Source organism: Seriola dumerili, unplaced genomic scaffold (assembly GCF_002260705.1).
Source record: "Seriola dumerili isolate Sdu_G_001 unplaced genomic scaffold, Sdu_1.0 BDQW01000273.1, whole genome shotgun sequence".
NCBI classification, from domain to species: domain Eukaryota; kingdom Metazoa; phylum Chordata; class Actinopteri; order Carangiformes; family Carangidae; genus Seriola; species Seriola dumerili.
The window spans coordinates 2,053,379-2,075,119 of record NW_019174528.1 but is presented as its reverse complement, the minus strand read 5'-3'; the positions used below and the strand labels follow the sequence as shown (position 1 = coordinate 2,075,119).

The following is a 21,741-nucleotide window of genomic DNA, read 5'->3' as shown; positions in this document are numbered from 1 at the left end:
TGTTTTCATTCTCTCTTTCATTCGTCTCTCCTCGGTCTCCCCCCTTTTTTCTTTTCCCACCTCTCTTTCACACTCTCTATCACGCGTCCCCTTCACACACACACACACACACACACACACACACACACACACACCACTCTGCTGGCTCTTTCACTCATGCATCTTCACCTTTTGTGGCCTTCCGCGAGCCTGCCAATCTTCACCCATCCCTCCTCTCGTCTGCGTTCATTTCTGCCCTCCGTCTTCTGCCGGCTTGACTGGCAGCTGCAGTGGCACAGGGAAATGTGAAGGTAGCTGAGAGAGAGCAGGAGGCAGAAATCACTGGGTAATGCTTCAGATTACAGCCTGCAAATTACAGCGTAAATATTTAGCACATATGAAGGACCAAGGAAATGCAGAGGGAAAAAGAGGGTGAACAATGGAACACTTTATTTTGCAGAATGCGTAACCTGTAACTACACTGTAATTACAGAAAGAAAAAGAAAAAAACATGAGCAATGAAACCTTTTATTTTCCAGCCTGTATTTTCTGTAACTACGCTGTAATTACAGCAAAAAGGAGGCGAACAATAAAACACTTTTATTTTGCATCCTGAATAAACCCTAACTACATTAATTACAATGTAAGGGGGGGGGGGCAACGGAGCACTGTATTTAGCAGCATGTATTCTGTTCCACTTTACAACCCACACTCTCTGTGACGACACTGTTATCACAGTGGGCGGGGACAAACGATGGAACTCATATTTAATCAGCGTTTTACAAACATAAACATTATAGAGAGAGAGAGCTATAAAATACACTTAAGTGGCACTTTATTCCGAACACTTGGTGAAAAGCAGTGCTGACTTAATGCGGCTCAGGTGGCAGAGCAGGTCGTCCACCTATCGGAAGATCGGTGGTTCGATTCCTGACTCCTGCAGTTCTGCTTTTCAGAGACTGTCCTCCTGTAAGGAACAAGCCCACAGGTCCGTCTGTGCAGCAGGTTTTTGCGACCCATAGTTACCCTTTGTTGCTAGGCGACACCTAGTGGTCATAGGAATTATGACGGCAGCAAAGGGAAAAGTGTCGGTGACGTAGAATAAAGGATAGATGGATGGATGGATGGATGGATGGATGGATGGATGGATGGGTTGTGACCGTTCGACAGAGTTAACCACGTTATTATTTCTGTAGCCATGACAACAAAGATCGTCTAATGTTGAGGGAGTACATATCCGTTATTAAAGTAACCATGGTGACAAAGGTCCGGTACGCCAGGTTCATCACTTGTTAGTGTCCCCTGGAAACACTTCCGTTGCGTTGTGCATGTGTCAAATTGATGAAGATGTTTTTCTGAATTTGTTTGTGTCTGTTTTCATGTTTTATCTTGAGTCGTGGTGCGTTGAGCTTTATCCGCCCCGTTTATGTGTCAATGAGGGTGGACAAAAAAAAAACAAAACAGAAACACCTCTCAACACCTCCACAGACAACATCACAGAATCGTGAAAGGAAGCATTTTTATTGCAGGACTGTTGCACACCCTCCTCCTCCTCAGACGCTAACATTTTGTTCCCCCAGTAACAACAATGGAAACAAATTAAAAACATGAATGTCATTAACTTGGGAGTTAACGACGCTCACGTTTATTAGTTGCAAGTGGATATGTTCAGTTCTGCTCAACAAAAATGAGCACGTTCAATGAAAGCTAGCACACCCATGCACAACACACAACACACAATAATTAGACAATCATTTTCGACTGTAATCTAAAGCCTTAAGAATTTCTATTCTTTATGTACCGTTTTATTACAGTTGTCAATGGAGGTCTTTAAAAAGGCTCCTCTCTAATACCACTGCCCCCATTAAGCTTATTTTTGTTGATAAGGCACTTTGTCTTTGACTTCACTGTGACCTTGCGACTGATAATTACAGCCCCAGGATCATTATAATGCCCTATGAAATCAGTAATGCTTTATGGTAATGTTATCATTTCCTCAGTAGCAAGAAGTGTGACAAATTTATGTTTGTTTTGGGGCACCTCGGTGGCTCACCTGGTAGAGTGCTTACCATTAGGACTTACCGCAGCGGCCTGGGTTCGAATCCGGCCCACGGCCCTTTGCTGCATGTCATCCCCTCTCTCTCTCACCCCAAACTTTCCTGTCTCTCTCTCGCTGCTACTCTAATAAAAGCATAGAAAAGCCCAAAAAGAATAACTTTAAAATTTATGTTTGTTTGTTTTTTTTTTTATCTCTTCTAAATATCAGTTGAATTATCCCCAAACTAAAACCCGACCTGATCCCTCAACCTGTTTGTTGTCCTCTCAGATTGAGCTAAATTCTATAAGAAATGGCAGAAAACAAGAATGGAAATGTCTGCGCCGCTTTGATTTCACTCAGCAGAAGGAGCGACTGGTGGGAACGGTGATCAATCAGAGGAGAGACAACTGGCTCATAACTAATTTTCGAAGGGAACAGAGGATGTAGTGATTAACTACAAGGCGTCATGGAAAAAATATGTGGTGTTGTGAGTTACTTGTCCCTGGGAAAATATGAGTAATGACTTGTTCTGTCCTGTTTGAGTTGAGAGACTGACTCTAATTGCATTACAAAGGAATTTTGAGACAGGATTTTTATATCTGAATTCTTTGAAAACCTCATGGGCAAAGGACAAATACCAACATCAGTTTCATATCCTAATATATATATATAGTCTGCATCATCCCCCCCATGATATGATGGACATGAGGCAGTCTTATTGATTACTGTATTGTGTTGCCAAAGCAACTTATCGATTAGTTGATGAATCAAGATAATGGGGGCAGTGGTTAGAAGGTTCTGGGTTCAAACCAGGGTTCTGCGCAAGCGGCAATCATCACAGAAGATCCAAAAACTGCAGTTCCTCAAATGGCCACATGAGTCTGGCTCCAAAAGTGAGTCAATACCCATAGACTCCCATGTTAAAATGTCCAACTTTAAATCAGCAGTGCTCCTAGACTGTGGGGGGCCCAGGAGAAGAAGCCAATCAAAGCCCAGAAACCCCCCCATTCCCACATGCAGACTATCGGAGGACGCTACTATTTACAGATGTTCCCTGAATCCCTCACATGCAGACTATCCTGTAGACGCTACAATTTACAGATGTTCCCTGAATGCCTCACATGCAGACTATCAGTAGACGCTACAATTTACAGATGTTCCCTGAATGCCTCACATGCAGGCGATGGGTTGTCACAAGATACAGCACACATCAACAGTTGAGTGACATTTATGGATTAGCTGAGAGTTAGGGGCGGAGTCAGGCGCCGCCAAGTTGCCGACGGTGGAGCAGCTCGCTCTGAGCTTCATAACCACTCTTCACAAACCTCAGACATGCAGGTTAGGTTAACTGAGGACTCTAAAGGACCCTCAAAGGATACAAGCAGTATATCCAAGCAGTATATATAATGGATGGATGGATGATGTGCTGTTGGGCATTTTTCACCATTTTCAGGCATTTTATAGACCGTAACATAAATTGATTATATGAAAAATAATTGGCAGATTAAACAAAAGGGAAATAATTGTTATAGAAAGGATCAATACTAAATTGCTGGCAGTGGGGAAACCTTTAACCTGACCTAATCATCACAAATAATTTTGATGATATTCCGCACAACAATGCATGAATATGTTATTATCAGGTTTAGTTGATTTAAAGCTGCATGAAGCATTTTTGAGCAACTTGTGGCTGTGAAACAAGCAGTAAATACAACATTAACAATACTAAATGACTGAGTCGTTGTGACTGACGTGTTAGCAGACTGCCAACTCTGTCTGTGTGTGGACAGGTAGTGCACAGGTAGGTAGTGGGTTTGTCACAGCTTTTCCAATGAAATGAGGTTAATGAGAGCAGGGACTGTGGAACGGGGATCTGAAAGAAAGACCTAAGAGGATAAAAAGTAGAGCTGAGGGGAACTGTGAGAAAACGAGCCCATAGGTTGTCTGTGCAGCAGGTTATCATGACCCATAGTTACCCTTTGTTGCTAGGCGACATCTAGTGGTCACAGTAACTATAACAGGAGCAAAGGGAAGAGAAAGTGTTGGTGACGTAGTTTAAAGAAAGACAAAGTCCACGTCAGGAGGAGGTTGTGGTGGATGGATGAATGTGACACAGGAGAGCAGCAGTTTATCTTGTTTATATTATCGATGACCATTCGACGTCGCTATCATTGTAACCGTGACAACAAAGATCGTCTGACATTGAGGAAGCATTTATTTTAACCCAAACCCAACTCTTTGCCTGAACCTAACCAAGCCGTGACCGTTATTACAGTAACCATGGTGACATAGGTGGGTAGCGCCACTGTCGGTACAGTCCTTGTGTTTATTATTGTAACCATGACAACCAATGTCTGGTACACCTGCCGCCGCAGGGGCGCTATTTCAGGAGAGGCTCCTATGGGTCTCTGTGTGATGCCTTTCACACCACACACACAGATTTGATCCATCCACGTTTTAAAAAGTCTGTGCGCTTCAGTTCAGTCTCAGTGTTGAAACTCACAAGCTTTTAAGGGAGTTTTTTGTGATACGGTTGAACATAAGAATAAAAAATATTAACCACTGACAGTTTAAAGTGACTGTTTATCAGCCAAGTCTTTGTTCCTGTGTCTGCCGTGATGTCATGACAAGAGACAGAACAGAGAAACTTCAGGCTGAGAGGTGGCTGACAAAACGCAGAGCCAAAAACGTTGTCTGGGGTCCCCAGGAAGCATCGCTCCTGTCCCGGCTTGATGGTTGAGGTGAGGCAGGGTGAGGCGGGGGTGAGGCTGCCTGGTGTCACCGTGGTAGATGAGCTGGTGGTGTGTAAGGCACAAGGTGATGGAGTGTGTGAGGTCTGGTCTATCGCTGTCATTAATAACCCAGACAGGCCTGCCAGCACCTTGGAGCCCCGCTCCCATACATAAACCTCAGAGCAGCCGCCAGGGCCCCTGCGCTGGCCCCTGAGGAGGCACGCACGCACACACACACACACACAGACACACACACACACACACATGCACACATCAGCAAACTAGTCTGACTACTGATGTTAACATGATAGAGAGGAGTCATGCGTGGTGTGAGGAATAGAGCTGCACCTGGAGTGAAGAAGTGTCTCAGCAGAACTACAGGAGGTGATGGTCTCAGATATTCTTACATATTTTTCTTTCCCATCACTGGGTCCGTTCACCCGAGACAGACAAAGGAATAAAATATGTGAAGGAGCCTGGCAGAAGCCCCTGTTCTTGTCTTTGTCACAAAGCAACTTTCTTTACTGCCGCCGCGTCCATACAGTGAGAGTAAATCTTTAAAAATCAAGATGCACCACTTGCACAACGATCCTGCGTCAATTTGGCATTCGTCTCGCTTCTCGCTCTCTTGACGGTTAAATCTTATTTCACGCATCTGGTCTCAGCGTTGGAATGTTTCAACACTATTCAGGTCTCGTTGAACTCAAATGACGCAGCCTTTCGGAGCTGTAAAAGCCCTTGTTTACGTGGGAAGCAAAAGATACGGCAGAGAAGAAGACGGATATCCAGAGGGAGGAACCAAGAAGATGAAGAGCTTCTCCGTGGCTCTTATTGATCAGCGAATCTGCCCAGATACACTTATTTTTGCCAGATATCAGCTTCGATCACTGGAGCTTTGAACATAGTTGAGCACCTGTCCTTCAACATATCAATACGCAGGAGGGGAAATCAGAGAGAAAACGTGAATGGAAGCAGTGGAAGGGATTGGTAGATGGGGGAACACAAAGGGAAAAAGAGAAATAGTTAAGTGTGAAGGTGGAGTAAAATAGACAGGAGGGCAACAGAGGAATGGCAATAAGTCCGTGTGTTTGTGCGGGAGGAAAGCGTCCTCTCTCCGGTGGAGATGGAGAGATACAGATAGATGGATAGGAGAGGAGGGAGGAAGAAAGAGGAAGAGGCTGTAATGAATTAATGACTGTTCTCACAACTAGATGCCTCCTCTCTCCAGCTCAGACGCAGCCGATGAAATAATAAATAAACACATGAATAAGTGAAAAGGCCTGGATGAGACGGCACTCCGGAGGGGGAGAAGATGGGAGTGGGATGGGCGGGGGTGTGGACGGGTATGGAGACAGAGGAAAGGGGGGGGGTGATNGGGGGGGGGGTAAGGTGGATAGGCACACGGTGAGCCTCTCTGGTGATTTGCTCCAACATCAAGCAGCTGGAGGTTACTGAAAAATTTAGCGATGCGCAGGGAGCCAGTGAATGCTAATAGTGCAGACTGACAGCCCCCAACCACTTCCCCTTACCCTCCGCCCCTCCTGCACTCCAACCACCTTCAGTCTCCGGTGACCTTGCTCGACGGCGAGATCGAGCGGCCACCGGCATGCTAACGAGATGCTGGCTTTGGGTTTGCAGGGTTGCCAGACGCTGCAGGGCGCTAAAAGGGCAAGTAGGGCCATCTAAATGACATGTTCACGGGGCCCTGGCCCGGGCAGAGACGGGCAGGGTGCCACTCATCCAGGCCACCAAGGTCTAGAAGATTATATCAGAGAGGGGAAGAGATTGTACTTCAAAAAGACGGCTGTTAACGAGGAGTGTCGGACTTGAATACAACTTACAAAAAAAAAAAAAAAACACATGGACATGCAAGGAGTGATAGATTCAAATAATCATCCAGTTTCAAAATACAGAGGATATTTATTAAAAACCAGGCAATACTGACAAAACTAGAATTGCAGTGAGTAAACTGCATATCTCCACCAAGGCCAAACAATCCTACACATCTGTGAGATCCAGATATACAAAGTCAAAGATGTCAACATCATTAATAAGTCTGATTTTTCACATAAAGATCCACATGAAAATGTCAAAAAATACCCGAACACAACTATTTAAAATAACGTTATTGAAGTATAATTATTATATGCCTTCAATGCCAATAGCATTGAAGGCATATATTATTATTCTGCATACTTATTCGTCTTATTCATCTTCCGTATCGAAATTTTTGAGAAAACCCAAACAGTATATATATATATATATCAATACGTGCAGCTCGATTAGGAATGGTGTGCCATGAGTTTTCTTAGTGATTTGTGTAACCATGGCGACGTTAATGCCCACAAAAGGCGAAACAATTCCCTTAGAGAATGAATGGAGAGACGTCTTCAAAACGACCAAACCCAGCCCTCTTTGGAGCTTTACTGCTGCGTCATACTTCAACACACACATTGACAGAAACACACAAACACCATCTCCACGATTTGGATTAACCTTCAAAATAAAAGCCTCACCATGGTAAGAAGGAATTATTGGCTCTCTCGTACAAAACCTTACACAATTTACACTGCCAAACACAGAAGCACAGACTCTTTCAAAATAAGAGTCTCAAAAAGTTTAGAAGCTTTAGAATCTTAGAAGCGATCGTCTATAGTCTCTACGACATGAATGAAACTGAAAGTAACGTCCTTTGTGCAGATTGAAACGAGAAGTGAAGTACACAGACCAAGCAGCAAGAACATTCAAAAAATCTCCAGGGATTTTCTAGTTATTATTATTATTATTATGTAATATAATAACATGGATCATTATAATACAGATTCATATAAAAACTCTTTTCTCCTCCGGTGAAAACCTGATATGGTTTTATAAAATCACTCACTTATCTTTCTTTCATCAGCACAGAAATCTTTCCAAAGCTGTTTTAATATCAACGTCTCCCATTCAGTCATATTGTATTGTGAGAATGTAGTGCTTTTTTTTTTAAGATGAATGCTGAACTTGGCCAACTCCAGCTATTTGACATCCATCAGATGCATGCTGGGTAATGATTCGTGGCAAATCAGAATGTAAAACACTGTGGTTCTTAAAAAAAAGGGTCTCAGCTGACACCTCACTGGAGAATAAGAGGAGAGAACAGTTCATATTTCTGTCTCTCTCCCAGTGGCTGAGCTGATCTTCAAGTGCTGTTGTTTATTAATTATTAAGATTTTCATATAGTACAATGCAGTTTCTACAGTGTCAGTATTTGAACTTTAGCTCTGTAACCTTAGTTGAACCTCAGAACATAAAAAGACTGCTTAAGTGTTGTGAGAAATCCTACATGGATCTTTGCAGCACAGCAGTGATATGCTCAGCCGTTTCAATGTGATTCTGCAGGGAGTATTTCTCAAAGCTTCCCAATTCGCAATTAAGCAATAGCAGAAGCCTAAAGGACCATTTTTTTTGGACAAACCCTTTTTGTTAAGAGTGTAGGATTATTGAAGGGTAAGCAACCGTTACAAAGCTCTAATGTGTTTGGGCCAGTAAGCCCTCATCAGAGCAAGTGAAATGCTGCTGACCCTTTGTGACACTGGTGTTCCCTTCATTGAACACTCTGCAGTGTAAATAATCCGTCTTTTTTTTTTTTTTTTTTACTGATATTTGTGGGATATGATGCCATTTTGTTCGTTTTTGTTGAATGGAGGCTCGAGTTTGAGCGAATGTGGTCCTTTTTTTTGACTTTTGGAAGGAGACAGAAAGGCTGGTCAGAGGATTTGTTTTTACTTTCATTTGGGATTTCTCCTCATTTGACCCTAATCTGTCCCAGTGCTGAGTCAACTAACACAGATCCTGTTGTTCTGTAGTAGACCTTGTACTCTCACATTACAGGAGTGTTAGAAAACGCTGCTTCAGACATGTTTCACGATCGGTGGGGAAAGGGTCAAGTGATGGGAAACACTACTAGACTCACAGACGACATTAAATTCAGCAAAGACAGAGTTATGAGTGACGAATTCTAGTTTTGAAGGCCCCACCTCTGGTCCTGCTTGCCCCGGATGGCCCCCTGGTCTCAGTCCTCCAGCCGGGATGCTGACAGACTGGATGGGAGGCTCGGGGCGCCGCTGAGGAGCCCCGATGACATGATTTACGGGAAGAGCCGCTGGGGTTGCTGGGCGACGTCTCGCTGCGGTCCCCCGCCACTATAATCGGAGCTCCTCGTCCGGCTCCGAGGAGTCTGCCCAGGCTCACATCACCTCCTCCCCTCCTCTCACGCCTCCTCACCCCCTCCCCTCCTCCTCCTCTGCCGGTCTAAACTCAACAACGCACTCCCTCTTGCCTCCCCTCTTCTTCTTCTGCACCACCACTGAGGCGTCGTGAGACAGAGGGAGGAAGGTGGAGAGAGGTTTGCAACAATACTAGCTTTGCGATGAGGGCCAGTCCTTTGAGGTGAAGACACTTAGATCCGCATACAAACAAACACGAAAGCACGCACTCAGGCACACATGTGCACACAGACACAGATATGCATGGGACGCATTAAAACAAAGAACAACACCAACACAATGGCGCTGTGTTGTCTCTCCGTCCACTGTGGATTTATTGGCTTCTCTGTGGCGTGCAGATCCATCCCTCTTGTAAAAGCGCATTGTCTGGGCTCCTCAGAGCAACAGCTCCAGTGTTCTGGCTCTCCATATCTGAGCCTCAACACCTCCACTGCTTTTTCCTGCACCCACCCACTATAATCAGCGGGGAGTGCTGGGAGCGACTTGGAGCCTGGCTGGCTGGCTCGGCTCGCTCCAGAGTGCTGGCTGCGAGCGAGGTCATCTGTCCAGAGCGCCGCGAGTCCCCAGGGAGGGAGAGGGAATGGGATGCACGGGGCTATTTGAGGAGCGATGGAGGATAGGGAACACCCTGTCTTAAAATTGCACTGGGCAAGGTTTTCCTGTAAAAACATACTCAATTCCCTTTCTCTTAAGTTCTTATATTGGCTGTATCCTTAGAATACCATTGAGCATAATGTAATTTCGCCACTATAAGATTACGTGACCTGCATTCCTTTCAAGAGAGCAGATGAGTTTCTCGCAGGACTGGATTCAGATAAGTCGCTGTCTTTAGATACAAACACAGAACATTTAGCCTTTGGTGGATTAACAGACCTGTGTTTTGATGTTTTATATATTTTTGAGAAATACACTCATTCACCTTTTCCTGAGAGTTAAATGAGAGGATTGTTATCACTCTTGTTTCTTTAGGCTTAGTATGGAGCTGGAGCCGGGGGGGGGGTTTAGCTTAGCTTAGCATAAAGAATGGAAGCACTGGTGAAACAGCAAACCTCATGTATATAACTCATCTCATGTGACACTGGTTTTCCTGGTCTGACTGGGATTACTATTCACCTCACAGGCGTATGATTCTACCTTCAAATGATCTAAAGCTAAACTGTGTTGATAGCCTCATTTATTGTCAGGCTGCTTTGCTTGTTTATTTTTAGTTTGCCTTTAAGGCATAACAAGGACGCTCACGTACGTAGCCAGCATATGCTAACAGCCACGGAGGCTACAGCAAATATGGAGATACAACATGTTAAGAACTAACTGGTGTTTTTTCCAACAGGTTTTTTGATGCCAAAAATTGCTGTTAAGACAATATACAGACTAATTAGTTCAAGAAGGGTTCAGTTATCTTTTCCTTTTTCAGTAACAATAAACACATTTTCTGATCTAGTAATTCTCTGGTTGCAGGATGTCACTCCCCATCATAAAAGAGAAAAAAAAAAGTAAACACTATTATCTTTGTTTTATATGATTTCATGTTTTCAGTCATTAGCTAAACGAGGCAAACCTTCCAGTTGTTGCTCTGTATCACAAAGTGAATGAAAGAATGCAAACACAATCATTTCAGGGGAATACGATTACAGCATGATATGGGTAAAAAACTCCACTGAGCAATAAATATGTTCTTATGCTGGAGCCACTTGTTACAGGTTTGCTGCACACGAGGGTTGGGAGTTAGAACAAACTAAATCACTATAATTTCTTCAAATTAATCATCATCTATCTAGAATTTTTCTATAGTGTAAAACCCAACAAACTTCTGAAAGTTCAGATTTTGAATAGAAAATGACAGCCCACAGGTGTAAACCTTATGTGAGGTGCTTTATTAATAATATGTAGTGTTAACATTTTAATGACATTAAGCATCTTCCAGCGTTTAAAGCTCCATATTTTTCTCTTCTTCTGTGTTTTATCTGAAGTGTTGAAGTGTAAAAACCCACCTCAGTGTAGTTTTACATCTCCTCTCTGACTGTTTTCTGAGTGATCCAATAAGAATATACAACAGATTTCAGGTAAAACACTAATAGAAACCAAATCCTGTAAAGGTTTGGATGGTGGGTCCAGGTGGGCGGGGCTTGGTGACTGCTTTGTTGTGACATCACAAAGTTCCAGAAGTCCTGACGGCTGGTTTTAAGGCTCAGTTTCTGAATACAGGCTGTGTGCATTTCTCTGTGGACTGAGGCTTTGATACTTTCACAGTATTAATATAGAAGCTAGACCTGATCTATAATCACACTACACATGGACAGAGATCTTTACACTGGATGGGACCTTTAAATCATAAAACTAGAAGGACACTCATACAGGTGTTTTAGCTTCAGGCAGGGTTGTAAATACATCAAGGAGGACACGAGTGAAAATAACAAGGTAAGTAAAAGCTTTAAAATGCTAATATCCACAACATGATATTTGAGTCTGCGTTTTATATTCAACCCTGGTCGATGGTGACTGGCACTTCTCCCACATTTTAATGAGATCAGGGCCAGTATTGGCTAAACCATATATCGCTCTGACCCTCGTTATGGCATCCATTCATCAGGCTGGCCGGCGTTTTCTCCAGCTGAGCCTGTGAAGCAGCCGGAGAGAGGGCGGCGCAAACTGTGATCTGCCATGCACAAAAACATGAGGCAGATAACCGGCAAAAGGCGGGAAAGGAGCGAGGGGAGAAGTGAAGGAGCTCTGTCTGTGTGTGTGTGTGTGTGTGTCTGTGTGTGTGTGTGTGTGTGTGTGTGTGTGTGTGTGTGTGTGAGTGAGAGTCATCTTCACTGAGGCCTTCAACACTGTCAACAACACAGAGCCCTGATAGAACCAGGCCGACTGACACTGCCGCTGTTGGAGGTGTGTGTGTGTGTGTGTGTGTGTGTGTGTGTGTGTGTGTGTGTGTGTGTGTGTGAAGCTGAGAAAGAAGGGTTTTTTGTTTTTTTTTTTTTTTAAAGTTTTGATAGAAGGTTTGTCACCATAGAGCCTCTCATCACTTTTCAAAAGAGAACAGACGCTTCTCAGAGAATATAAACCCACTTTCTCTGCTTTTTCTGAGCTTTATCACACTAGAAAGAAACCCTCAGCTCCCCCCTTTTTACTCTGTTCCTCTTTATCATCAATCATCTCTCTCTTTCTGACAAACACACACACATTCTCACACACATACTTAAACTGTGTTGGGAGCCCAAAGTGTTGAGGTAATGACTTACACATGTCCCTATTAAGGATCTGGCACATGGCGGGGAACTTTCCCACCCGTCCATAATTGATATTAATCCCTGCTCTTTGGAGTGGCTCGGGGGAATGGTCGGAGGAGATGTTAATGCACACACAATGGCACAGTCTTAGACCTTGTTAAAAAAAAAAAAAGTCCCTTTGAAAAAACACTGGAATAAATGAGATTAAATCCTCCCAGACGACAAGTGGATGAGACAAAATAATAATAATAATAACAAAAAGAGAATTCCTTAAAATATGAATGGAAAAGTAGATCAGAACAAAACAGAACCAGAAATATTATTACATAAGAAATCTCTTTCGCATCAGATAAGAATACTTTTTGTTACTCTTCTCTTCTGTAAAGAAGCTTTCTATTGTAATGTCCTTTTTTTTTTGGATTGAAGCCTGGCTGAAAGCAGAATATTAAAGTCTTAAACATCCTGCAGTAGATCTACAAAAGTAATTCGGAACAAAGGACCTCAACTACAATTTCAAAGAAATTGAAATTGAAATACGACCAGCAATAGATGAGAGTTTTCAACTGCATTCAACAGCAAACAATTGGAAAAAAGTTAATAATAAGTAATGATGTATAATATGAAGATATCATTACTGTATGTATTACAGTATGTATGAGCATATTTTATTCATTTTAAAGGTCCCATATAATCTAAAGCTGTGTGTCCATGTGTAGTGTGATTATAGATCAGCTCTAGCTTCTATATTAATACTGTGAAAGTATCAAAGCCTCAGTCCACAGAGAAATGCACACAGCCTGTATTCAGAAACTGAGCCTTAAAACCAGCCGTCAGGACTTCTGGAACTTTGTGATGTCACAACAAAGCAGTCACCAAGCCCCGCCCACCTGGACTCACCAACCAAACCTTTACAGGATTTGGTTTCTCTGAGTGTTTTTACATGAAATCTGCTTTATTTTTATGAAATCCATCAGACGAGAGAGACTGAAACTCTGACGCCACACTTTGCGAAGATGAACAGAATTCACAGGAATTAAATACTGCGTACATGTTAGCAAAAAGTTTCTTATTTACATCCAGCTAGAAATAGACCATCCTACACATACTCTATCACACCGTCACACACCGATAATACATCAGGGTCATTTTGGAGTTCAGTATTTTGCCCAAGGACACCTGGACATGCCAATTACCGGAGCCGGGAATCGACCCACCGACCTACCAGCCACCTCACAAAACAACTGCTGTCTTTAACTTAAAAATAGAAAAACAAGGTTCTCAAAACAATGAGCTAAAAGTAGCTAAAAGAAACGGTAGAGCTGGAGGATGATAATTGTCTGTCGGTTTTTCACAACAACCACCTGTCACATCGCATCATGGAGGTGCAATCAGGGCATTCAGATCAGTCTGAGCAATTATTAACCTCGAGTCTTGGAATTTTAATTGATAATTCAAATTATCCAAACAAATGAAAAGTCTGGCAAAATTATTAACCGTTTAAATTTAGTTACAACGATATTACAACCAGATTTATAACACCAATGAAATGACAGTATAATGAAGGTAACTGGAGTACTCTGTTGGCAGAGGATGGCTTCACATAATATCTCAGCAACAACAACGATCACGACTGTTGATTAAAATATAAAAGGGTTTATTACTCAATAAAAGCATCAACCATACAGCCAGTATGATTGGAGCATAACAAATAGAAGGCACAAATAGTAAATCCTGGCAGATTGGTGCGACTGTATAAAGGTGTGTGTGTGTGTATGTGTGTATATGTGTGTGTGTGGGTTGGAAAGAGAGAGAGGCAGAGAGCGAGCAGACAATGGATTATGAGCACAGAGAGGAGGACTGAAGTTTCCAACTGTACATAACTGTGACCTCAACAGCAACATCCTTTAACCAGCCACGGGGAAGAATCCACACATGGAGAGAAAGAACTGATTCTTTGTGGGTTATTTGAAAAAACATAAGAAAAAAAATGGAGGAAGTATCGTCGGCAGTTCCAGAAAAACATCCTCTCATTTCCTCCGAACCAGTGGCAGAGTGCCGACGATGCTGAGGCCCCCTGAGGGCCCCCGGCCTGAGTTCCCAGCTGGGTGTCAAACACACCCTGGGGTCCGCCTGAGTGAACACCCATCTGCCCCCGCTGTCCGCCTGAGGAGGGAGAGAGAAGCGGGAAGGTCTTGCGTGGAGGTTAACTGAACCCTTACAGCGGTCATCCTCCAAAAAAAAAAAGGATGAAAAAAGTGACTTGGGAATGAAAATGTCCTCGGCCACTAAACATGACCTCATACCACAGATTGATCTAATCTCTACTTCCCCAGTTAGGTTTAATAAAGTCAGACTTGACATGCATGCCCCAGGGATTTAAAGCGAGAGGAAGTGGGGAAATCATAATTTAAATGTGAGCTGACATCTTTACCACAACGGAATAACAGCTGATGAAGTAGTTTGCTGACGTTTATGAGCACAACCCGACGAAGTAAATATGGAGCCTCGCAATCCATCAATACAGTTAGGCTTCTAATTGTCTGATTGCCAGAATGCGTCGTTATGGACAGTCTGTTGTAAATTAGGTTAAAAGTGAGCACGACTCTCACATACATTTCTCAACACTAGCTTCAACTGAAATGAGTCAGACTAAAATGCTGCGACAGGATTTGGTGTGGAGCCACACACATCCCCTAGATCATCTGGTGACACACGTCATTGCTGTGACTGCTTCGTTGTGACATCACAAAGTTCCAGAAGTCCTGACGGCTGGTTTTAAGGCTCAGTTTCTGAATACAGGCTGTGTGCATTTCTCTGTGGACTGAGGCTTTGATACTTTCACAGTATTAATATAGAAGCTAGAGCTGATCTATAATCACACTACACATGGACACAGACCTTTACACTGGATGGGACCTTTAAAATGTTGCATTACAATTTCATCGGTGAACACACTCCTTGCTTTGTGCAGACAGAATTGTTTTCATGATCAGGATATAACTGAAACTGATGTCCCTGCACTCGAATCACTTTGCCCCGACACATGGGAACCTTTAACCTGGAGACAACCACTTTGATTCCATCATGAAACAAGAGCTGTAAATGCACTACAAAATGAAACGTCGCGGTCATGGGCTTCCCATTTCTGTCATGATATAATCTCAACAGCCTACTGGCACTAGAATAAGAGAAATGATGCAGGTAAACAAATCACTTGGGGGAATAAATTCTTTTTAGTGCGTCAGTGTAGTGGTAACATGAGAAGACAAACTTGTGCCTGTAGGCTTCAGTTTCTTGAGGGACAAGAGACTCCCTTCCTCTTTGAACGTGTTTGTGTGAATTCACCATTAAGACGTCAGTGTGTTTTTACTGCAGTACTTGTCAGACTGTCGAGCGGCATCTGTAAACCCACTCCCTCCACGCCTCTCCAACATCAGATCATCCAAAACCGACAATCACACCCACTTTGCACAGCAACTGGCCAGGCGGGCCGAGATGAGAGACAACCGTGCCTGTCTCTTTATTCTTTATATAGTGCTACTTTTGTCACTTTTCCTGTGCACAGCCGAGCTCGACGCCGTGAACGCCTTCGAGCAGACAGCGCAGCAACAACGCAGGAATGCTGAAAACGATGACAGTGCAATTTACAGTAATATTCAGCTCCTCTTAAAGCGCGTTACATTTAGCTGTGTGACGTAAAACTGGACCTAAATATCACCCAAAAAAAAGTATGAAAAAATTCGGGTAATTTTTAAACAGTAACATTTACACATTTAAACCACATTCGTTCAATTATTAACAAGTTTTAAATCAAGTGCGACTCTGTACCATTGAGACTTACCTACCTGCACGATAGTTTCAGCATGGATATCAAAATTACACTCAATAATAGTTATATGATCAAGGCTTATACACATTCCCTCAGAGAGATTTTTGCGGGTGATCAATCACAAAAAAAACGGTTTGTTAAAGAGGCCTGAAGTGACTGTCGTCCGGTACGCTCCCCATGTGGCACCAAAACAAGCAACTGTGACGTCCGCCTAGGTTTAGACATACAGGACTGACAGGAGTGACTAACTAACTTCCCCCCGTCCCTCCTTCTTTGCATAATTTCTATAAAGAGAAACTTCACATTCAATCCATTTATTAATCTTTTTTTTTTTTTTTACACTTTATTACACTATGAATTGATCCAGGTCCCATCCTGTGATGTCCATTATCCTTTTTCCACTAAAAATCCCGTATTTCTGTTTTACAGACTCACCACAAAAACTAAGAAAATATCTGACATATCCTGGGACACTGTCCACAGTACGGAGAATGAGCGCAGAAGTAGAAATACTACATCTATTTTATTGATTTTTATTCATTATATGAATGGCTGAACTTTCTCTACTTGTACATTACTTTACCTTATTTCAACATCTCAATCCTGTCTGTTTTTGTGGTTAGGAAAGGAGTTATAAATAAAGTAATAAACGCAACACAGAGCTGTGACCCCCTTTGACAGACCGACCGTCAGTGTCATGCATCAACAGACGGTTAGAAGGTCATTAGACTGTGATATTTAGGTTAGTGACACAACAGAGAAGCACATACAGCTGTGATACGCACGATGTTAAACAGATGCAGAAAGTTTTTCTTTTCTTTTCTCATCTTTTTCTTTTAATGCTTCATATTTATTTTAGAGCTGTTGAAGCAATTATCCTGGCAGTCACTTCATTTCCACTTTCAGTATTTCTACACAAGTGATGCTGTGTCAAAACAAAAAGCTGATCAGGTATAAATAGCTTTAACTTCTTCAGGAAAGATCCAAATCTCACGGTCGATGTTCATAAAATATTGGATCTAATCAAAGTTTACCTTTCATTGTTCACTAGTTCTGCATGCGTGTTATGGACGTTTCTTGGTACCAAAGCAGTTCCACTAGCAGCCGACGGAAAAGTCTCTGGTCTGAATGTGTGTGTTTGTCTGGAGGTTTATTTCTTTAGTGACCACAAATCAGTGAAACATCCACTCTGCAGACTGTAGGAGGTTCATGATGTAACAGGGAGAACATCTGATCCTCTTGGTACAATTTACTGGCAGCTGCTTTGTCTGTGTTTAACCCACGTCTGACCCAGAGTCCTCATGTTGGGACGAGATGGAAAATAACAGGAGTAATTTGGGGTCTTTTCCACAGCTTTTTTCACCCACTCCTACCCCGCTTTAAATAAATTTAGCTCTCCCAATAAAAGCATAAAAAATTACGAGCTAAAAATAAAAATGGAAAGTATTCACATGGTCAACATTGCCTTGATTAAATTTTAAATGAAGGGCTATGCCAAACAGCTTCACTGTCACAGACACATTTCCAATGTTGCTCCTGTCGTCTGGAACATCTTTTTTTTCGTCGTAATGTTCCGATAAAATCACGTTCAATCAATCAGTGTTTAATATTATTGTAAGTTTTTTGATATGGCTCGTGGAAATAGTTACGTTCAATGACGCTTCCTCCAGCACCAAACGGGGAGCAACAAACTGAGTTGATAGTGAACATGGAGGCTCGTGTGAGTAGTTTGACATGCTATAAACTATATTTAAAGGTGTCAGTGTAATGCTGCTGTTATGACGTCTATGTGATTATCAACAGGTCAGGAGTACGCCAAGTCCAGACTCCCGTATTTGATAGTTCGAACTTCACAAGTTCAACTCAGAAGTCCGGACTCCTGAGGACAGGGGGGCTGTATGTAATTGGAACCACAGCGTTTTTTTTTTTCCTAATATCAGCAGCTCAGCTCGGCACAGGTTACACTTCAACACACCCGTACCTGACTGTACTGTGACTAATTCATCTAAACTACAGTCTACACAAACAGACAGAAAAACTTCACGGAGTGTAGTAAAATAAACTTCATATCCAATCTGTAATACTAATTAAAAAAATCTAGCAACATTTCATATGAAGTTAATTTTCATTCATATATATATTTATTTTTACTGAAACATGCTGGTATATTTGTACAGAAGCTCACGGAAGCAGAGCTGTTGTTAAACTGTCCAACAAATCACATATTTTTAGCTTCATCTTCTCAAACTAACGAGCAGCAACAAATATTATATCTCAACTCAGATCAAATTTCATCTTCCAAACAGAGCCACCAGTAAATTACCAAAGGTGCTCAAAGAGATAACACTTTTTCTATCGGTATGACATCCGAAAACGCCTGAGCAAATTTCCAAAAAGGCTTTATTTGGGTAATCTCACACGTATTTTAAGTCTTAATGGGAAAAAAAACATCAAACACAATAATAACAGTCGTGAACCTGGCTGAACCTTCGCTGTCCCAAGTCCACACAAGTCACGTACCGATGCATCCTCGATAAAACCGGGCGGAGCGAGAACACACTGGATATTTGATCTGTACCCTGGAAGACTTCTTTTTTTTTTTTGTAGTGTCGTAATATAATGTGGAAACGTATTACCAACAACTGCTCCTTGTGTCCAAAACGAATGATCTATAATAAAATAGATTAATGTAGAATCTAGCTGATATTCTATATATTATGCTCATAATAAATAAATAAGTGTAACTATAAGCAGCGAAATGAATGAATGAATGAATGTGACACATGATTTCTCACTTTGATCCTGTTGCATTCTTTGTGTTGTTTTTTTTTTTTTCTCTCCTACTGAGTTACATTCATTGTGTTCATTCATTCCCCCACGATATAAAGGCTTTGGCAGTTTTGTCACAGTTCTCCTAGCAACCACAGCTGGTGCTATCATGGAGGCCCATTGGAGAATTGACTGCACTCATATAACAGCTAAATATATAACAGGCTGCCAAGAAAGACAGATTTACCTGAGAACGTTCAGAACCGAACCAGCCGTTAGAGGAAACAGAAGAAGCGCTGTCGCTATAAGTTCAGTGGTGATATTGAGTTAAGAGAAGTTTCCTCCGACATGGGGAAAGGAGGGGGGGTGGGGGGGGGGGTGATAATGACCAGATTCTTGTATTAGGCTGAACGTTTCCCTCAGACAGTTTTTCATCATTTTGTTCCATCTTGTGGTCTGGCCTTGAAGACAGATACACTGCTGTGAACCCTGCTGTTTCTCACCGTGCTGATTGGACTTCGGCAATGACACCCTGACCGCTCAGTGGCTCACCACTCTGGGTGATGCCTCAAAAAAACCCATACACAAACTACTAACTACTACCACACACACACACACACATACACACACACATACACACATACACACACACTTGCTTTTCCATCATGTTGCGAAGCACAAAAGTATCTAAATGAGGGACATGGATTAATGCTTTCGGATGTGTTTATGTGGATTATGTGGGTGTTTGTGTAAATAACCGAAATGTGCACATGTGTATGTGCGCGACAGAAAACTAAAAGAGGAAGAGTGGGAGAGAACTACAAATTAAAGCAGAGCAACTTTCACTGCTGTTTTTTTTTTTTTTAACAATTTGAACATGAAATCTTGAGGAAGGATTTGGAATTTTGATCAGTGATGTAACGGAGGGTAAACTCACCTAATCTCAGTTTAGCGACATTTTTCTGGCTGATGAAATTGTTAATGATGTAAATTCAGAGTACAACATGTTAAGCAGCGCACCACTGATGTAAGTTATATGTAAGTTATATGAAATATTTTCAAAAACAGAAATGAAAACATGATGAACGTGGATGATTTTTCTATGGACAGAATTGTTTTTATTTATTTTAGACTTCACTGACCTTTTTAACTGAGGTGGAAATAAAAACAAAATCTGGCAAAATAACATGAAATAGATGCACGAATGAGAAACACACACACAAAAACACACTCATATGTGGAGCTGCTGCTCAAACTGACCATTGGCTTCCCCTCTTCTGAACTTTTTTGTTTTACAAAACAGTGATTCACAAAATATCAGAGGGAGGAAACAGAGGAAGTAAAAAGAAAATGGAGGCAAGTTCCAGGAGCTGTTGTGACTGATTAGCACCGGCTAGCGAGTTTGTGGTTAGCTCGCCAGCTACAACGATTCACCAACTAGCCCCGTGAGTACTAGTCACTATATCTGTTGTTCCCAACCTGTGGGCCGGGGACCACTAGTGGGCCGCGAAGGTATGCAAGTGGGTCAACAAATAATTTCCAAAACAGTTCAATTTTAGGTGAAAAATAAGAGTATCAATAACATTTTTAAATGTTTTGAAAATAAATTATCTTTAAAAACAAAAACAAAATGTTGAAAAACTATCATAGTTTTTTTTTGTATTAATCTTCTTACCTATAACTGTGATATGCCAATGATAGGAACTTTGATGTTGTCGTCAACTGAAAGACATCATATATTTGTTTGCTAGCTCAGTCTGATTGCACGCTAATAAACAAAATAGCTAGCTTGTTAGCGGCATAAACCCCGCCCCCTGTCAAACAAAGATGAAGAATTGTAGAACCACATGTGCTAAGAAGAAGATTTGCTAAGGAACAAAAAGTCTTATAGTCCTGGAACCTGCCATACTATCAGGTAATGGTTATGACTTTCGCTGGTTTTAGGGTAGGAAGGAAGTCAAAAAAAAAAAAAAAAAGTAATTGTATTTCAGTCTTATTCCAGTCTGAAGTACTTTGCTCGCTGCTGGATTCGGTGCAGACCTCCTGGACAGGAAGTGTGGCAGCACAGCTTGCTCTCTAACTGCAGGCTTTCAGCCAATCTCTCCACCGTTTTTCCCTTCCTTCTTCTCCAGCTGTTACAGGTCTCGATACCCAAGGTTGAGACTGACCCAAGCTGTCGGGACCTCCCAAGGTTTGGCCCTGCCTGGTCAGGACCACCAATCAAGGACTAACAACTCAGACGTCTTGGAGAGGCAGAGGAGAGAATCAAAACCAGACCCTGTGCTGAGCCGAGAGCGACTCACTTCAGAACCACATCGCTCAGTTTCGAAAAGGAAATCTGGAAAGAGAGAAAAACACTCCGACCTGCTGGAAGCTTCGAATAATTAATGCTTTGTGTATTATTGAGAAGTCTCCTTGATTAAAAAGAGCTAAAGAGGGAACAACACACAACGTCAAGGCTGTTATCTGCAAGATAATGTGTCAGCTTTATCATACCCGAAGCTATGACCTGCTAAGTAGTGCATCTAAAAGAATATACCGCCAAAACCTCTGTATGTTGGTGTCAGTTAAACTGTGTTAATCTGCGTCTGCTAATGTTATATCTTCTAGTAAAGGGTCAACAAAGTTCACATTTATTAGAGAAGTTTCGGTCAAATGTGACGATGTATTTCCAGGTGACATCGACCATTGTTTTGATTGGATTGACCCAAAAATGGGTGTGGCTTAGTGAATAAGGAACAGTGTGAAGGTCATAAATGGGACATAAATGTTAAAGCGTTCTGCCAACTTGACGTCCGTACTCTGTTAGCAACTACAACCCATGAGCGAACAGTCAGGTGTGGTCATGTGGTGGGAAAAGTCAGTTACTCTCACCAACATTTGATTGGATAAATGC

At 42.1% G+C, this 21,741-nt stretch overlaps 1 long non-coding RNA gene across 1 annotated transcript in view; it reads right to left on the bottom strand.

Moving 5' to 3' along the window:
- LOC111230607 overlaps nt 1–21,741 on the bottom strand; it is a 43,532-nt gene that overhangs the window by 393 nt on the left and 21,398 nt on the right. The window contains exon 3 of the long non-coding RNA XR_002665452.1: nt 169–264. This is a non-coding gene — a long non-coding RNA (uncharacterized LOC111230607). The remainder of the gene's footprint in view (nt 1–168; nt 265–21,741) is intronic.